The sequence below is a fragment of the Lonchura striata genome, chromosome 10, assembly GCF_046129695.1.
Source record: "Lonchura striata isolate bLonStr1 chromosome 10, bLonStr1.mat, whole genome shotgun sequence".
Lineage (NCBI taxonomy): Eukaryota > Metazoa > Chordata > Aves > Passeriformes > Estrildidae > Lonchura > Lonchura striata.
Window position 1 is genome coordinate 20,901,116 of NC_134612.1, and position 17,615 is coordinate 20,918,730.

At 43.9% G+C, this 17,615-nt stretch overlaps 1 protein-coding gene across 4 annotated transcripts in view; it reads left to right on the forward strand.

Moving 5' to 3' along the window:
* Positions 1–1,992: 1,992 nt before the first annotated feature.
* TBL1XR1 (TBL1X/Y related 1) overlaps positions 1,993–17,615 on the forward strand; it is a 107,657-nt gene continuing 92,034 nt past the window's right edge. The window contains exon 1 of one of the 4 annotated variants that reach the window (XM_021548234.3): positions 1,993–2,341. The gene's annotated coding sequence lies outside the window, so the exon portion shown is untranslated. Of the gene's footprint in view, positions 2,342–3,292; positions 3,351–17,615 lie in introns of those variants that run through there. The other 3 variants (XM_021548235.3, XM_077785729.1, XM_021548236.3) reach the window with 3 other exon arrangements.

Sequence of the window (17,615 nt, forward strand, 5' to 3'; positions counted from 1 at the left end):
GAAACCTTCAGCCAGATGACTTCAGCTCAGCACGTTGTCGCTGCTCGGCAGATGGATGGGAAGACAGTGTTTGTAGTTCCTGAGGGCCAAACAACGCACACTTCAGGGATTTTCCCTCCCCCGTTTCTCACACAAGCTTTCTGAATGTCACACCTCTCATTCCCATTTCATGGACTTCTCAGATATCCTTCTCTAGGCCCCTGCTGTCCCCCAGTCCCCCAGAAGAATTCCCTTTCCTCTTGCCTTAGGCTATGTGCATATTCCCATTTCCCTTCCTCCACACACTGTTACTGCTTATCTTCTTTCACCTGGGAAATAAATCAGAGTATCAGAAGGTCCAACTCCATTAGAAGCACGGACAGATCTAAGATTATAATGTGTGAATGTGTTAATGAGTGCATTGCCACTTTTCCTTTCCCTCTTAAATTTCTTGACTTTCAGCAAATTTTGGAGCTAGACTGGATATAGTGTTCAAAACTATTGCCTCTTTACATACCTGAAGCAGACAGCCTCCACACCATTAGTGAGAAGAGAAAGTTGCTCACTTGGGACACCAAAGTCATTACACAAATAAATGCTGGACACCAAGATTTGCAATTACAAATGTGCTTCCTGGCTTCCTAGAGAGATTTATGTTTCTCTACATGACTTTGGCCTGTATTTAAATATTTTTCTTCAGAAAGGAAGGAAAAACGCATGGGTTTGACCCTGAAGAAAATGAGTACTATAAGAGGATTCTACACCCAGAGACCTACCCAAAGCTTTGTGGAGTGGATGGACTCCATCTGCTTGTGTAATGATGCTCAGGTAGGCAAAATCTGCCTATGGTATATCCCAGGTGTTAGACTGAAGGTAAAATCCAGAACTGGTGCCTTAGGACTAGCATAATTCTCTGGCAATGGTCTATTCACAAAAAAAAAAAAAAGAAAAAAAAAAAAAAAAGAAGACGAAAGAAAAAAGACACTACATTCATGACCAGCTCTTTATGCAGTGCCAGCTGCAGCGAAATCAAGCTCTGAAATTGAGTGTGGTGATGTGGAGATGTGGACACCCTGTTTGAGCAGCACCAGAGCTGGGCTGGCGTGTGTGGAGCTGGGATAACATCGGATGTTTCCATCGGATCTGTGCAGGGTTTGTGGTCACTGGGACTCTGCACGGGTGCCAATGTCCGGACATGAGAGTGCTGGACCGTCGCCCAAGAGCGTGAAATGCTCTTGCAAAACCATTTTAAGATGGAAAGGGCTGCCTGGTGACGAATGTGGTTTTGATTAACAAAGCTCGCTTTCAAAAACAAACAATGCGGCCCTATAGATGACAAACAGCATTTCAATTGTAAAAATGAGCAGCACCCAGGTAGGCCATTGCGTTAGTGCTGCGGAGGATTATTTTCATGAAAGGAGAGGGCAGAGGCGGTAGCGCGGTGCCCACACGGGGCTGGACCCCGGTGCCAGGTGCCATCGCCAACCGCGACGGGCCGCGAGAGGCAAAACCACCATGTTACATCCTGCATTTACATAAGCCCTGTCGGCAGCGCAGTTTAACGTCTTTCCCAGAAAAAGCTCCGCGGCCTGGGCCCGCCGTGCCCGGCCGCCTCCCTCCGCACGGCCGGGGAAGGCGGCGGCCCGCGGGCTCCCGTCCGAGCCCCGCGCCGGGCTCCTGCGGCCGGCCCGGCCGCTCCTCCTCGCCTGGCCTCGCCTCCCGAGGCTCGCCGCTTCCCTTCCTCCTTCCTTCCCTCCCTTCCCTCCCTTCCCTTCCCTCCGCCGGCGCCCATTTCGGCGCGGCCGGGCACCCGGAGTGTCTGCGGGCCGCCGGCTGCTCCGCGCCGCTTGGCTCCTTCCCCCAGTAACAGCTCCCACATTCCGCCCCGATCCCTCCTCAATCTCAATCACACACACACATATTACTTTTTTTTTTTTTTTTCCCCTCCTTCCTCGGGACTTAATCTCCAGTCCCCCCCCACCCGCCCTCCCCACCCTCCCCTCCCCCGGCCCCTGGCTCGGATATAATTGAATATCACAGCGCTACGCGCTGGGTATTTTTTTTCCTTCCTCCTCCTGTGTGTGTGTGGTGGTTTTGTTGGTTTTTTTTTTCCTGGTGTTTTTTTTTTTCTCCTCCTCCTCCTCTCGGTGTGGACACCTTAAAAATACATATATATATGTGTGTGTATATATATAAATATAATCGATAACTATACGCGTGTACACACACACACGCTCACACTGGCAGGGATGTGCGCGTATATACACGCGGCGGTATAAAACACACGGGAGGAGGAGAGACAATCCAGGGTGAATTCCTCGTGCCTCCGTTCCCTGGGAAAGGGGGAGCAGCCGCTCGCAAGGTAAGAACCGGGGGGCTCCGAGCCCCGGGGGCGGGCAGGGGCCGGGGATGGGGTGGGGGCGGCCGCCCTGTTTGTGTCCGTGCGGGCGGGAGGGGGACGGGGCTCCTCTGGACCCCCCGTTGTTATTAGTATGTGTATATATACATGCATAGATAGATATGCAGACACATTTATGTATATATACACATATTCACCCCTCCCCCACCCCGCGCCGCTGGCTTCCCCTCCCCCACCCGCCTTCATTTTTTTTTAAAAAAAAAAAGAAGAAAAGGTTTAATGGAGCGGGGGATGGGGGGGACACCGGCCTCGGCAGCGAATGGCACACGGGAGCCATGGCGAGAGGCCTATTTTTAGCCCGATTTGTGGGGAAGAGCGGCTTCCCCTCCCCCCCTTCCCGCATATTTACTTGGGGGGAGGGGAAGGGGGGAGGGCCCGGTCGGGATGGGGGAGGGGAGGCCCTTCCCCTCCCCCGCTCCCCGGAGTTCTCCCCCATCCCGACTCCCCGTTGCTGGGGAGGGGATACACCCCCACCCCCGGGCCATTCCCGATGTTCACCCCCCCAGAGCCAAGTTATTGATCAGTTTTCCGGCGGAATTCGGGCTGGAACATGCGGTGCCCCGCGGTGGCAGGGAGCGGGCCCGCTTCGGGGCATAAAATAAGCTTTTATTCTCCCATTTCACAGCGTCTCTCCTTGCCAGGGCTTATCCCCGTCCGAAACCCTGGTGTAAATTGTGTCTTGCATCAGTTAGAGGGGCTCGCACGGTTGATGCAGTGTGTACTGTTTTATTGGTGGAGGATTTAAGTCCTGAAATATGTGGCTTGTTATTGTTGTACCCTCGAAAGGGTTAAAATTTATCGTGTTGTTCCAGGTGAATTTAATCTTTCATCACCGAATTTCCTTTTAAGGCAGCTTGACAGAATAAAAGTCTCTCCCTCGCTTGTCTTTATCCCCAGAACAGCAAAACTTTGTCTGTGCTTTATGGCAGGGGCTGGTTGCTGCAGATGACACGTGAGTCTGGAGGAAAGTTTGGTTTGTAGGTCGCTGTGTAGGAAAGTGAAGTTTGCTGGTGAAGTTTTTACTACTCTCCAGTGTGCTCGACTTCCTCGTTTTCCTGTCTGTGTAAATCAAATTCCTAACTGATTTATGGGGGAGGGGATCACAAAACATATTCCTTCCTTATTGTTAAGGCATGGGAGGCATGATCAGGAGAAACAGGTCTTTGTTGCATAAAAAAAAGAGTTTTGTAGGCTTGTCTGACTTGCTTTGCTCTCCTTCTGTGCTAAAATAAATGTCTGAGCACGTTGTGTGCTTTAAAAAGGTTCTTTACTGTTGATGGTCTCTGCCCTTTGGGTGTTGTGCGTTGTGCTCCTTTAGCATCAAGGGCACCATATGCAAAGTTGGTATTTGGGGTTTGGTTGTACCTGGGCTTTGGGGCAGTTTCCAGCCTTCTTCCTGCTCTGAGTAACCTGAAGGCTTGTCCACGTGAGGCTCACATTGTATTTGGGGCCTTCCTTTGGACATGTGTGTTAAAGGGCTTTTTGGAATATGTTCCAAATGAGGACTGGACTGCAAGCTCCCGTGTGTGTCCTTAAATTTAAGTGAGTGGGTATGTGCTTGTGGATGAGCTCTGAAGGGGTTTTTGTCCTTATCCATTGGAAAAAGGGGCTGGGATGGTGCTTAGGCCACAGGTGGTGCCCTGTAATTGATTGAAACAAACTTTCTGTGGTTTTCTCTAGTGTTTTTTCCCCCTTTGGTTTTGTTTAAGGTTTAATGGAATGATAACATTTTGTATTATTTACCTAAGGTCACCTGAGCCACTGCACTGTTGCTATCTTAAGGTTTCTTGGGGGAAGTTGGATTTTTCTCCATGAGAACTGTGTTTTCTGGTACTCTATCTTGGGAGCTTGGTGGCCTGCCTCCCAAACTGTTATTGGGAACACCTGGAGAGCACTTAGCTCTCATTCCTTGAGGAAAAGAGAAGGAAATGTAATTTAAATGTATGAGAAGGGTTGGGGTTTGGCTTTTGGGCTTTATAATTTATTTTTAAGACTTTGCAAGAGTGTATAGTTTTTGTTTGTTTGAACATGCACAGCCAGAATGTGTGTTTGTAGCATAAAGAACACAATAATTACAGAAGATTCTGTTGCTTAAGCTTTTTTTCCTCTTTCAAACAGGTAGTTAAAACTTTTTTTCTTGTGAGTTTCTTTTTAAATATGAATACTTCTTTCAGTTTTACTCTATATATGGTAATTATTGATGTTTGTGTAATGCTTTGAAGTTGTAAGGCAGGGTATAAGCGCTAAGTACCCAACAGCAATACTTCATAGTCATTTTCCCATCATGAAAGAGTTTGATCCTTAAAAGTGCTAGAGCCCTAGGCATAAAGAGGCTCTGGACGGATTAGGGGAAATGGCCAAAATTGCTGATAATGTTGTTTTAAGTTAGGAAGAACAGATCTGAATAACGTAAAGCAAACTGAGTTATTTTACCTAACTTCATTTTGGTCTGGAATTTAATAGAATGTGGACTTCACATTTGAGTCAGAATGTGTTTGCTGTTATAAGTTTTGTAGTGGCAGTAAAGACCCACATCCTACAAGGATGTAATCGTGCAGAAGTCAGGAAGTCTTGTAAAACACACAGCTTTGTGAACATCAGTGGTCTCGTTCAGCTGAATGAGCTCTGCAGCTCTCTGTGAAGTTGCTCCCAGGAGTTGGGTGTGTTTTGTGTTAGTGGTGGGCAGTAAGATGTGAATCTTTCATTACACCGATGCTATTTTGACAGAACAGCACTGTCAAGTGTTTTGGGAAGGCTGAGGCAGTGGCAGGTGTGGCACCTTTTCATCACTAATTCCTCTGCTGGTTGGGAGCCCCGGGTGACAGTCACCCCTCCAGCTTTTGCTTGCTTTGCCTGTCTCTTCTGTCCCCTGGTCCCACAGCTGCTGAAGATGGTGGTGCCTGTGTGAATTCTGACACCTTGCTGGCGAGGACACTGCTGGCAGGCGGAGGAGAGGCAGACACAAGTCTCCCGCCAGCTCTTCCCCTTCCCAGCTGGGACAGGGTGGTGGTGAAGTGGTCTGGTCTGTGCTTTGGAGAGGAGGGCAAGGACAGGGTGTGCTGCAGGTCGGTGTTGTGTCAGTACTGCAATATTGTGATACTGAGATGTATCGTACCCAAGTGTGACTCATTCATAATCTAATTCACGTTGTTTTTATTGAGTGGTGTGATTTTGGTCGGTGTGCTGACCATCCTCGCTGGGTGTGTGTTTGCACATGCCTGCACGCAGAGTTCAGAGTGTAATGATGACTGTATTTAGTGCCCTAAACATCAGCTCATACAAGTAGCTGCAGGTTGGGGGGAGAAGTGAAAGTGTGTGTGTGCACACTCTGTAATTAGGCATGTTTGGCTCCTGCAAAAAGTAGCTGCTCTGAGAATATACTCATTGCATGCTCATTTTTAAATACTAATTTAAGTGTTTGTGTTAGGTGAAGAAGTGTCAGGAGCTTCCCATTAGGAACTATGATTGACAGCTCTTCTCTCTTTTTGAGTTGCATTGCTGCATTAATGTAGTAGTTTCAAATTAACAGGTGATAAAAAACCATTTCTATGTTTCTGCTATTGATTTAGCTACCCCCGTCCCAAATGTGCTCAGTTTTTTAAGTGCTGAAGTATGAAGTTAGATGGTCTTAATTTCTGTAAAGTCACATAATGACGACTGACTTTACTAGAAAAAGGTTCAAGTGATCCCGAGCAGAGTAGATGGAGACTGCTTTATTCATTTCATAATTGGTTTCTTCCGAGATAAAGTGTGACAGTGAAATGAGGAATAAGGAATATCTTTTGATATGAAATTGTAGGGGAATATATTGGCTTTCCTCTAATTTTGCAAAATTGAATTAGCTAACTGGAGGTAAGAAGCAGTGAAAATGAGGCAGCGTAGCTTTCACTTTTGGAGAGCTGATAGCTTGAGTGAAAAGGTTTGGAAGTCTGGTCTGGAATTTGCCAATTTGTATGAAAACTGGCACACTTCTTAGGGTTCCGTCTTGTGGTATCTAATTCAAGATGAGAAGGCCCTTTGGCTCCTTCTCATAATGAAAACAAGGTTGCACTTGTTTATACAAAATGCCCTAGAGTGTTAGTGGCCTTGTTTGAGCTCAGGTTAAGTGTTTATTTGGTTCAGGAGGATCTACAGAACCATAAGTCACCTTACACTCTGAAACATTTGTCTTTAATACCTTACCACTTACCTTTCTGTGGCATCCTTTAGACTTAACTTTTTATATTGATAAGGAGCCTTAAAAATAATTCTGCCTTGATAAGAAGTAAGTGGTCATTCCAACCTGGAGGTTGTGTAATTGTAGGGGAAAATGTACGCACTGGTTGGGTGTGTAGGATTTGCTGGCTTGGCTAACCAAGGAGTGAAATTGCTGGTGTTGCAGCTCACACCTGCTCGCTTGCTTCTTGGATGGGCTGATTGCAGGGAAGACTTCTGAGTGTATTTCCTTACCTGTAGAAATAGTGATCACAAAGTCTGGTGAATTGGCACAGCTTTCTGAAGAACTCATTTAAAGAAGCTCCCAAGTGATGAGGGGGAGTGTTATGGAATTGTCTTGGCCAATATATGCAACATCTTTCAGAGAGTCTCAGTTTACTTTGGATATAATTGTGCATGGCCGAACTCAGTGCTAAGTGGAGATGCTGAGGTCCTTTGGAATATGCTAGCTAGGATGTCAGAAGCAGCATCCCTAGGTATGCTCTCGGCCTAATACACCATTTTTTGAGGATGAATAATGCAGGCAGATTGGGTGTCAGCCTGGCTGTGTGGTTCAGTGCCTGCCCATGGCCCTTCCTGGTGTCCTCTGCATCCTGCTTGCCTCAGGAGCTGGAGGTATGGTGGCAGTGGGGATCTGGTCCCTGAATAAGTGCTGTAGTTGTGCTTGGTGCAAGCATGACTCCTCTTAAGAAGAGTATAAGCTGGCATCTGCATCTCTAAAGTAAGATATTAATAGTCTTATTTTCAAAGATGCTGAGTCCCCGCAGTTGCATGTGAAGTTGGCAGTCTCTGTGTGTGCTTAGCATTTCTAAAAATCAACTCTTGTGTGGTTTGCAGGCTTCTGCAAACTCCCGTGAGGGTGTAGTTTCTGTTCCTGGGAGCAGTATTAGTAAAAGGCTATGTTGTGTGCTCTGACTTGTGTTTATTGTTGTAATTCTGAAGTCTCCATGTTGCAGAGGAGCAATCTTGCTTACTAGTAATGTCTAGCAGTAAAAAATCAGAATCATCCAGAGAAAACAGTTGTGTGGGTTTTCTTGTTTTATGATCTGAGGCTGTGTTCAGTGTCAGTGTGTTACAGACACTCTACAACCATGTGCCATATGCAGACACGCTGGGTGGCATTTGGGATCACTCGAGGTGCTGGAAGTTTGAGCTGGTGGGGTGTGAGTAGCAGAGCTTCCCTTCCCCTTCAGTGGGGCAAGAAATAGTTTTGCCAGCCTGGCAGGGCAGGTGGGCAGCTGTAGTAATGCTGTAGTAATGTTGGTGCTCCTTTTAACCCGTTGTGGGTTTGGGGAATGATTCAGTCTCTTCTCTGGCTGCACACAGAGTTCCCCCTCAGCCCCACTGATGTCAGGCTGATGGTAGATTTTTTTGAATTGGGACTGTGAAAGTGGAAACTTTGCTCTGTGCACAGCTACGTGCCTGTTGGTGGCAACCAGAGAGCTGCAGAAAAGATCTCTGTGCTGCCTATTCCTGGAGTATTTTTCCAAGGTTATGAGTTAAGGGTCAAATATTTACTGTTTGTGAAAATGCAGTGCTAAATGCTGTGCCCAGTGCCAAAACCACAGAAATTGTCTAGGTCTAGAGCCCTAAATAGAACCCATCCGTAAAGTTGCATCCATTTGACATTAACAATGTTAAAAGTTCAGGCTCTTCACATGGGTGACCTATCACCAGCAAATTGAGCGGGGAGTTATGTATGGTGAGCACATGTGAGGCAGATTTGAATCCCCTGATGGTTCCCTAAAAGTACCAGGCAAAGAGGAGACAGTTTGATTTCCTGGAATAAGTTGCCCAGGCTGGCCAAGGAGTGGAATAACAAGTTTCATAGCTGTTTAGTGGTTTTTGGACAGACTGATTCATGCTCGAGTGTCAGCATGACTTCTGAAAATACAATTTTGCTTTGTAAAAACAGTACTAAAAAGATGTCATTATTTTTCACTTATTACTGATATTGGTCTAACTTGCAATCCTCTTGGACAAATGAGCATTTTTGCCATTAATTTCAGCAGTCGAGAGAGGAGCTTACCTTAAAATACCGATTGATCTTAAGAGAGATGAGTTGAGTCTGACCCTCCCCCTCTGCTTCCTGGTCTCTCTAGCTCACAGTAAGCATGAGAACTTTTCCTCTTTTAGGTTATGTCTAAATTTGTGGGGAAAAAATAGTTTTGATATTGCATAGACCTATGGGGGAAATAACAAGAGATCTGGGTCAAAAAAGTAGGACGTGCAAGATTTAGAAGCTGTTGAAGTGTATTTATTTGTCCTATATTAGTTTAAAGGAAGTATTGGTGCTCTCAGTTTGGCACAGTTTGGCAACGTGTCCTTCAGTCTACGGTGTGCTGTAAAGGGAAGACAACTGCTAAACAATGAATCACCACTAATTTTTGTGTGGATGTTCACATTCTTCCCTAGTGCAGAAATTTCTGGTTGTGTATCAGCACAAACACGCTTTCGCAAATGCAGATTCTTGGTGATAAATTTTAATTGGGAAGTACTTCGTAAAAATACGGATTTTTTGCCATGATGATGTTTGTGATTCTGTAATGTATCAGGTTTTATACTTTTTAATGTACTAATAAAGCAAAGTTTGTACAAATGTGGATGGAGGAAAATGAGGGATGGTGTGGTCAGACCATCTATTAATGCTGACATAATAAATTGTGCTAGATGTACATCTTGTGTAGCAATGGATTAGCTGTTTTCCATTGCCAGTGCAACAAATGTGGGGTTTATAGAAGTGGAGTCTGTACTTCCTGAACAATGTGAATGTTTTCTTGATGCCAATGTGGTACCTGATTTTACACTTTATTTTTAATGCACAACTAAATTTCACAATCTGGTGTCTTGTTTAGACTGTAAGTATCTACCATTGTGGGCATGAAAATGTCAGCAATATGAAACTTCAATATGGTGAATTGTGACTCGAACACAAATATGTTGAAACAACCTGCTAAGCAGTTTTGGTGAGCTTGATCTGATAGCAGGAACGGATATCTAAATGTAGCCGATTAATAGAAACCAACTTATTTTTCTTTTTTTTTAAACACCTTTTGCCTTTATAGTAAATATTTATCTCAGTTGTTTGAGTTGTAAGAAAAATGCTTTTTATTTCTGTGAATGTCTTCCAGGGCAGATTGTGAATGGCCTTTGAGTACGTTAGAAATATCAGTGTTATCTTGCTGTTGGCAAAATCCACGTTAGTTGGTTCTTCTGCTGTCTACACGCGCAAGGTTATATTTTAGTTATCCTAGTTCATCAAGGCCCCTTGTAAGATTCTTTCTTACAGTACATATAATACACCTTAAATACATCAGCTATAAAGTTTTAAGAGTCTCTTCTATTAAAATAAAACAAAAAACCCTCTTTACCACAGAGTCATCCCATTGAAGTGCCTGGGCACCACAGCCTTCCCAGGTGTATTATTGTCTGGTAAGAAGGGCATTGCTTTTGTCTTAAAAAATGAACCCTCTCTTTGTGTGGTTCTATGGGCTTGTTGTGAAAGCACCAAATTCAATTTTCCCATCAGTGTGCTGTTGTCTCGGTGCCTGGAACACAGCTGAGGTCCCATGTTAGAGAGGTACTCACTGCTTGCATGTACTGGGGACTTCTAGAGATCCTGTGCGTATCGACAGAAATGGTGGGAAGAATTAAAAAAAAAAATTCCATGAAAGATAAAGGGATGGAAACTTTAGAGGTAGCCAGGGAAAACACTCTGGATGTGTTTTGACTCGCTCTTTGATGCTACGGGTGACTTCATACGCGAGGCTCGGAGGGTATGTGAAATGCAGTGTCAGACTCCGGCTAGGAGAACGTCCCTTACGTAGGCTGAGATCTGTCTGTTGTGCCAGCAGCAAGGCTTGTGTGTGTTGGACACTGCTGCAGAGCTCCAGAAAGCTCCATTGATGGTGTTAGAATATGTGAAATTTCATTCGTGTGCTTAATGTGCCTCCCACTTTCCCAGCTGTGGACTGGGTTTGTAACCCTGTAACTACCTGCTTGTGGAATGGAGTTTTTTCAAGGTGAAATGAAAGAAGTGCACAGGTTTTAAAAACACATTCAGAGATCAGGTTAGTCTGATTTCATTTGTGTTAATGTTCCTGTAAATGGTGAAAGTTTGGAACTGCAATGTACTTCTGTTTTCCTGTTGCTGCCTAGTTGAATTTGTTAATCTGATGCTGCTGGGCCTGCTGCTGTTTTGTGTAATTAAAATAACCCCCCAAGCCTCCCCCTGTGTGATAAAAAGACAAGTGGTTGCAAGATTGTGCTGCGTTTTTTCTTTCTGAATTGACCCATTCCAAGTGTCAGGGTGGCTCTGTCTTCTCCTCTTGGCTCTGCTCCTTGTCCGTGCTGTAGTGGGAAAGTGGCAAATAAGTGTAGTGAACTGGCAGTTTGCACCATTTTATTCTTACCCCTTCCTAAGGCTTTATTTGATTTTTTCTAATAATTCCCTGCCTGGGATTTTTTTTTTTTTTTCCCTGGTCTTTCTCTGTCCTTTTTTGTTATTTTGGACTTTTTCTTTTGCGATCTCCCCATCTGTTCTCTTGTCAGTCCTTTAAATCAAATTGGTGCCTTTTTGTTTCTGTTCTCTGGATTTTCTCTGCTTTCTTCCTCTTTCTCAAAATGTTAAATTTATATGCAGGACTCAGTCCTAGGTAGCCCTCTTGAACTGGAGGGGTTGAATGGGTTTGGATGATGTAGCCTGAGTCAGTGGTGGAGCAAAACCTGCTGGGCTGCTGGGGAAGTTTCATTTTCCTGTGTGTGCCCCTGGCAGGGAGCAGGAGGTGAGCGAGGGGCCTGCCTGCGGGCACATGGGTGGTTGGGATGGGCACACAGGGCAGGAAATGCAGAGGACAAATTTTGGCAGTGCTCTTATATGATAAAAATAATCTTGGCTCTAGGCACATAGCATTGATCCAACTCTTGATGAAGTCAGAGGGAGGCTTTGGAGGGAGTTGGTGTGAGCATTTAGTACAGACACGAAAAGCTAAGGAAGTCGGTGTGAAAACCTCGGCGCAAGGTGGGGTTGGCTTTGGGCTTTTCAAAATAAGGGGTTTTATGCAAGGTTTTTATTGACATTGTGACTTAAAATTAGTGAAAACAAAGTCAGTCATCGTGAAATCAGTGGCAGCCTTATCTTATTGTTTTTATTGTGGGTAGTGTTGACAAGTCACATGCCCCATTGTTCTGGGTGAACAAACAGGGCTTTGAGGCTGTGAGCTGGGACGTGAGCACAGGCGCCTTTGTCCTGTGTGGAACTGTGACTTCGGAGTTGAGCCATTTCTCTTTAAAGAGTTCACATCCAGAAACTGCATGATAAAGCACTCTCTTGCTTGATATCTAAACACTATTTTTGTTTCATGCCTTGTTGTCCCAAACCTAAGAAAATAAACACAGGTGACTTAATGGATTATGAGCTCTCTCCTACCTCGTTGCCCAGCAAAACCTATGGATAGTGGGCTTATGTTCTGGCTCCAGAGTGGATGTGCTTGGGACTGAGACAATGGAGAATGTGCTCTTGAGAAAGTCAGTGAAAGTTTTTTGCTTGAAAGTCTTCCAGGTGTAAGTCCTTTACCATAAGGCTAGTGACAATGGAGACAATAATAGTGAACCTCATCTGTACTGAAGTCACAGTTTTGTGGATCACCTCTAAATTACTCATGCCATTTATAAATCCCTGTAATCAGGATATGTGTAGTGTAACTAAGATGGATGCAGTAGAGACTGGCTGCAGGAGCAGACTTGGCATGTGTAGGCTGTGGATGTAGTCATCCAGCCGTATCTGGGGGAGAATTCCATTGAAATTGCTCTGAGTTTTGCTTAAGGAAGAGCAGAAAGATTAGTCTTCCCTGCCTACAGTGATTTTTATTATGTTATTGTTTTTAGTAGGTCTTACCAATGCCTGTGTAGCTCATTGCCTGGTCCAGTATTTTTGATTTGTAGAATAAATATGGTTGTGGCGGGTTTTTGTTTGTTTTTTTTTTTTTTAATTTATTTTTTTTTTTAATCAGCATATAGTCTTACTTTTTCTTCTTTGGAAACTGGTTCTTGATGTGTTTTATACCTCTACAGGACTGTTCACCAAAATGGTCTTGAATTGTCAGAGCTCCACATTAGGTGTTGCCAAGTTGCTTTCATGTCTAATGGCATAGAAGGTGGTAGAAACTTTCAAGCTGGTAGAAATTCTTGTAGCAATCTTGACTGTGTGTCGACAGTGTCAGCTGTGTGTCCATCTGCTCTCTGGTATTAGAAAACTTCCCCAGTCTGGGTGGCTTGCAGGCAGTCTGTAAAATACTGCTTTAATTTTGATGCAGGATGAATGGTCAACTTTTGGCATCCTGATGTAGGTGTAATACAGCAGTGGAATATAGTCTGTGGGTTACTGCTCAAGGTTTTCAGACTTTTTTTTGAGTGTGACTGCAGTTTGTTTACAGAGTCCCTTCAAAGGAACTGCTTGATGGAGGGAATTATGGAATTACTTTCTGGGTATAAATTCTCTCCCTACATTTCCACAGGCCTGTCTAGCTCTGTGGTGGATCCCCAGAGACGCACCTCCGCTCCCTACACCCACAATTTTGTTTTTTCAGTCGACCTAATATACGAGTATGTGACAGATAACTGTGTTTACTTTATTTTTTGTTTACATCACTGAAGATTTTCTGTCCACATGATGATTAGGACAGAAAGCTAGTGTCAGGATTATCTGTTATTTCTGCCACTGTGTGACCTTCGCAAATGGATTAACAAATTTACCCATGCACCAGTGATTTAAACTTAACAGGAGCTTTTTCAGCCCAGTTCAATGCCCCGAGATCTTCTGGTGAAAGGCTGTGTAGTAGTGTAAAGTGATTTTTGTTTAATTTTTCAGTCTCTGCTTACTCGGAGTTTTCAGTTTAAGCAAGTACTCCATTTTAATTTATAGGTTTTGTCTGCGTCTTCTTGTTTTCTGTTGGACAGAATGTGGCGCTTCGTATGGAAATATTTTCCACTAGTGCCAGGACATGTTGAAATTAGGCTACTTGGTTCATAAATGTAGGCATGTTTCTATCCTTAGTACTTATATGAAGTTTTAAGATGACTGCACTTTTTTTTGGACCCTGGCAGAGTTTGGGAATGAGGAAAGGTGGAACTTTCTTGGTGGAGCCACTTCAGGAATGAGTTTTTGGAGAACAACTACACAAGCAGCCACTTATCCCACTGGGGGTGGGAAAAGGGGGTGGTGGGACCCTTGAGCTGACCCTGTTCTTGACAGAGCAAAAGAGGCACAAAAAAGTTTCTATCCTCTATTGTGGTATATTGAGTCCTCTGCCATACTGAGACAGATTTATGGGCCCTAAAAACATAATCTCTGCAAGGATGTGTTAAACCCAACAGCTGTTTTGGTGGGGAGGGGGGATTAAAGTCCAGGTAGCTTTGCTGCAGCAGTTTCCAGCCTGGCTGCACAAACACTGGTGTTGCTACTCTGGAGGCTGTGGCTGAGCCATTGGAGTGAGCTTGGGTTAGGTAAGGGTGGGCCATGAACTCCTTATCTCAGCTGTGTTATCAGGCAGAATCTCCTCGGAGTGCAGTGGGCCAGCTGACAGCTCAGCCAGTCTGCACATACAGGCTTGTATGCTCGGGTTCACCCATACATCAAATGCACATAAATCCTTGTCATGTGCATGTAATTTCATTTGGGTGAGTCTTCCTTTATAACTTCCTAAATTATTATTTTTATGATTCTTTTGACTGTAAACTAATTTACAAGCTTTTATGAAAATCTTTTTTATGCCTTTTACTGGGAGCCAGTGGTGTTTTCCTGGTCTGAGGATGTTGATTTCTGGTGAATGTTTTCCTTGTTGGTATAGGTGTCTCCTAAAACACATCTTGGTCCTGGCTGTAACCGCTGTGCTTGTGACACTGATGAGCAGACATTTGCTGTTAAATTATCTTGTTTTCATATGTTGTTTGAACATTTTTCATCTGCTGAGAAAAAAAAAAGAAATTTTAGGGAATGTTGTAATTCTGGGGAGTCTCTTCACTTGGGAAGCAGTACCTAAAGTTGTATACATTAGCATTTTACTATTATAAATTGTACTTCTGTAGGGTGCCTTTTCTTATTTTCACCATACTCTACCTTGAGAAGTATCTCTGGTTAATTTGAAAATAAAGTCCTGCTAGCACTTAAATAAATACCTTGAACTTTGCAAAGATGCATTTACAACTCACTGGCAGCATGGGTTGAAGTTATATGTGGGAATTTACAGTACGCTCACTTTTTTTTTTTTTTTTGGAATGTCTCCAGGAAGAAAGTGTCTCATTCCTGTTTAGAGTAATATATATCTATATATCAGCTGATTTAGCTGTTGGTGTAGTCAAGCCCTAATTGTTTAAAAAAATGTCACTTAAGTGTGATTCTTTGGTATATCTAGAAGAGCTGAGTGAAGGCCTTTCTTGGTTGAACCATTTTCTGTGATCTGAGGCAGTTTTGCATGTTCTTTGTAAGAAATACATTATTGCTCCATTGAAGTCAATTCAGGTTCTCTGGAAGTAATCCAACCTTCAGGAAAGAAAAATATTAGTGTGCATGTTGAGGGAAAGGGTTTCCCTTTATTTCAGAATTTGCTTGTCATGTGTAGCAAATAAGCCATTTTCAGATGCATTAAGGCTCTGTGAAACTAATTTTCAGTGCTGACAGTTTTCGAGTACTGGGTTAAGCAGAAAGATTTAAATTGAATGTTTCCAATTTTTTTTTGTTTTAAATAGGAAGGGATATGTATATTTGCTCAGTTATAATTTGAGTGGCCTGAGTGTTTCAGGATAACAGAAAAATGAACCATTTGAAATGCTGAGGACAACAGGGTTTTTTTTGCCAGTCGTTTGTTTCAGTGTCTGAAATGTGTTATTGCCAGTTTAAATGTTGGACTTTACGGAAGTAGCCTTTGCTTGGAAGCCTTAAATATTTGCAATGTGTTGTTTATTTGGTTCATGAAGTTCTGTGCCATTTGAAGGCTGGTTTTTGTTTTAGCAATGGGTTTTGGCAGAGCACATTCTAGCATATGTAGTCAGTCATAAACAAACTAGAGACCACTAAGGCTTTCATCCTGTGGCTGTAGGAAAGCATGTAAGGTTAAATTAAAACTGTCTGTCGGACTGTGCTTCTTGGACCTGTGCTCCACTGAGCCCTTCAGGATGCTCACCATAAAATTCTATTTCTTTTGTCATTAAAGCAGTGACTCTCTTTTAGTTTTTGCGACTTTAATCTTTTAATCAAGGAGGGGTTTTCAGGTTTCCAGGCTTGGTTTGTGGCTGAAGACCAGCGCTGCACACTCAGAGCTGAGTTGGGCGGGTTCTCCGAAGCGCTGGAGCTCCAGTGGTTTCTGCAGGATTTAATGTGCTTCCCGGGGGAGGGCAGGGATTTGGCAGAAGCCTGCCCTTCGGTAGCTGCGTGCTCTTGGAAGTTACGCAAGCTGGGCCATTTAACCGGATGGTGAAGTCTGCAGAGGGCTGCACAAGGGCGAGGTGAGGTGCAGTGGAGCCCCAAGATCAAGGGCTCTCCTGCCAAGGCTGCGAGGGAGGGTGTGCTGTGCCCTGGCCAGGCTGTCACCCCAAGGGAAGGACACGGGGGACACTCAGGCTGGCCTCTGGACAGGAGACAAGCTTGGAGCCTTCCCCTCAACACAGGTGCCAAGCTGGAGCACAGCCCTTCTCCAGGAGGCTCCCACCCTCCCTGGGACCTGCCCTTCCTTCTCTCCCCAGGTTTAGCCTCCAAACAAACCCATGGCATCCTTCCTACACCTGCCCAAAGCACTTCTTCAGTGTTGCTTCTGAACCAAATGCTGTCTTCACTTCCCTGTCATTGCAAGCATAGAACTTCAGTTTAGAATTTATTATATTTTTAATTATTTGCACATATTTCAATCTGTTTTCCTAAATATTTTATTTAGGCTTTTAACACATTAATGACTCAAGGCTTCAGCTGGTTTTGTTTGGAGCTATTTCTTCCTCAGGCAGAAATCAGACCTAAAATGTTTTTTTTCTAAAGTTTGTGAAGAAAAAGCTCTCCTGTAGCATTTCTGGGTTGTTGAGATTAGCTCTGAATTTCCAGATAATGTAATTTTCTTTTTTAAAAGAGGTCCCCTCCCCCAACCCCGGCAAGCCCTAAAGTATTCTTTGTGTGAATGTACTATATGATCTCTAATTATATGATCACATACCATTCCACAAATAGTGCAATACAATAGCATAGAATTATTTCTAGGATCTGGTAGAGGTCTATTCACTAGACTACCTTAAACCCTGAGCTTGCAAGTTGTTTTGTGTAAATTGACTCCTTCGCCTCCCAGAAGCCCTGTTTACTGTAGCTCTGCCTTAAGCCCAAGTTCAAAGCTTGTTATGGAATCGGGGTTTGGGATGTCAGCCTCGAAAGTTGCCATTTAACTGCTCTCATACAGCACATGCATATTAAGTAGGATAGCAGAATAACGGTGAGATTGCTCACCTAGGTCTGCAGATGAATTACCATAATTAACTGCTTCTTCCCATGAATTGCACCTAACGAAGGCTGTGCTGTTGGCTGAAAATAAATTGCATAATGCATTGCTGTTGACTAAATTATTTACATACCTCAGAGAGGAGATGGTATAAAAAGGTTGCAGAATAAGTGCTGGACCATTATGAAAAATAAATGGGAGGAGGGAATCACAGCTAGAATGTGGTGTAGCCTGCCTTCTCCTGGGTCACCGAGGAGCTCTGTGTCCTGTTTGCAACACAGTGTGTGCCTCCATGGTTACATATTTATCACATTGCATTGCATAATGTATGTGTGGAGAAAGCAGAGTTAGATCTGTGCACACAGCTTTGGGCCTGCTCTTAAAAAGAGTGTGGCTATGTAGTTATAAATTGCTAAAAATGACTTTTTTTTTCCCTCCCCCTGTGTAACTGGTCCCAAAATATCTGAAGTAAAAAACAGAATGTGGCTTAAAAAAATCAATTGTAACCCAAACGGGACAGTTTTTAAAAT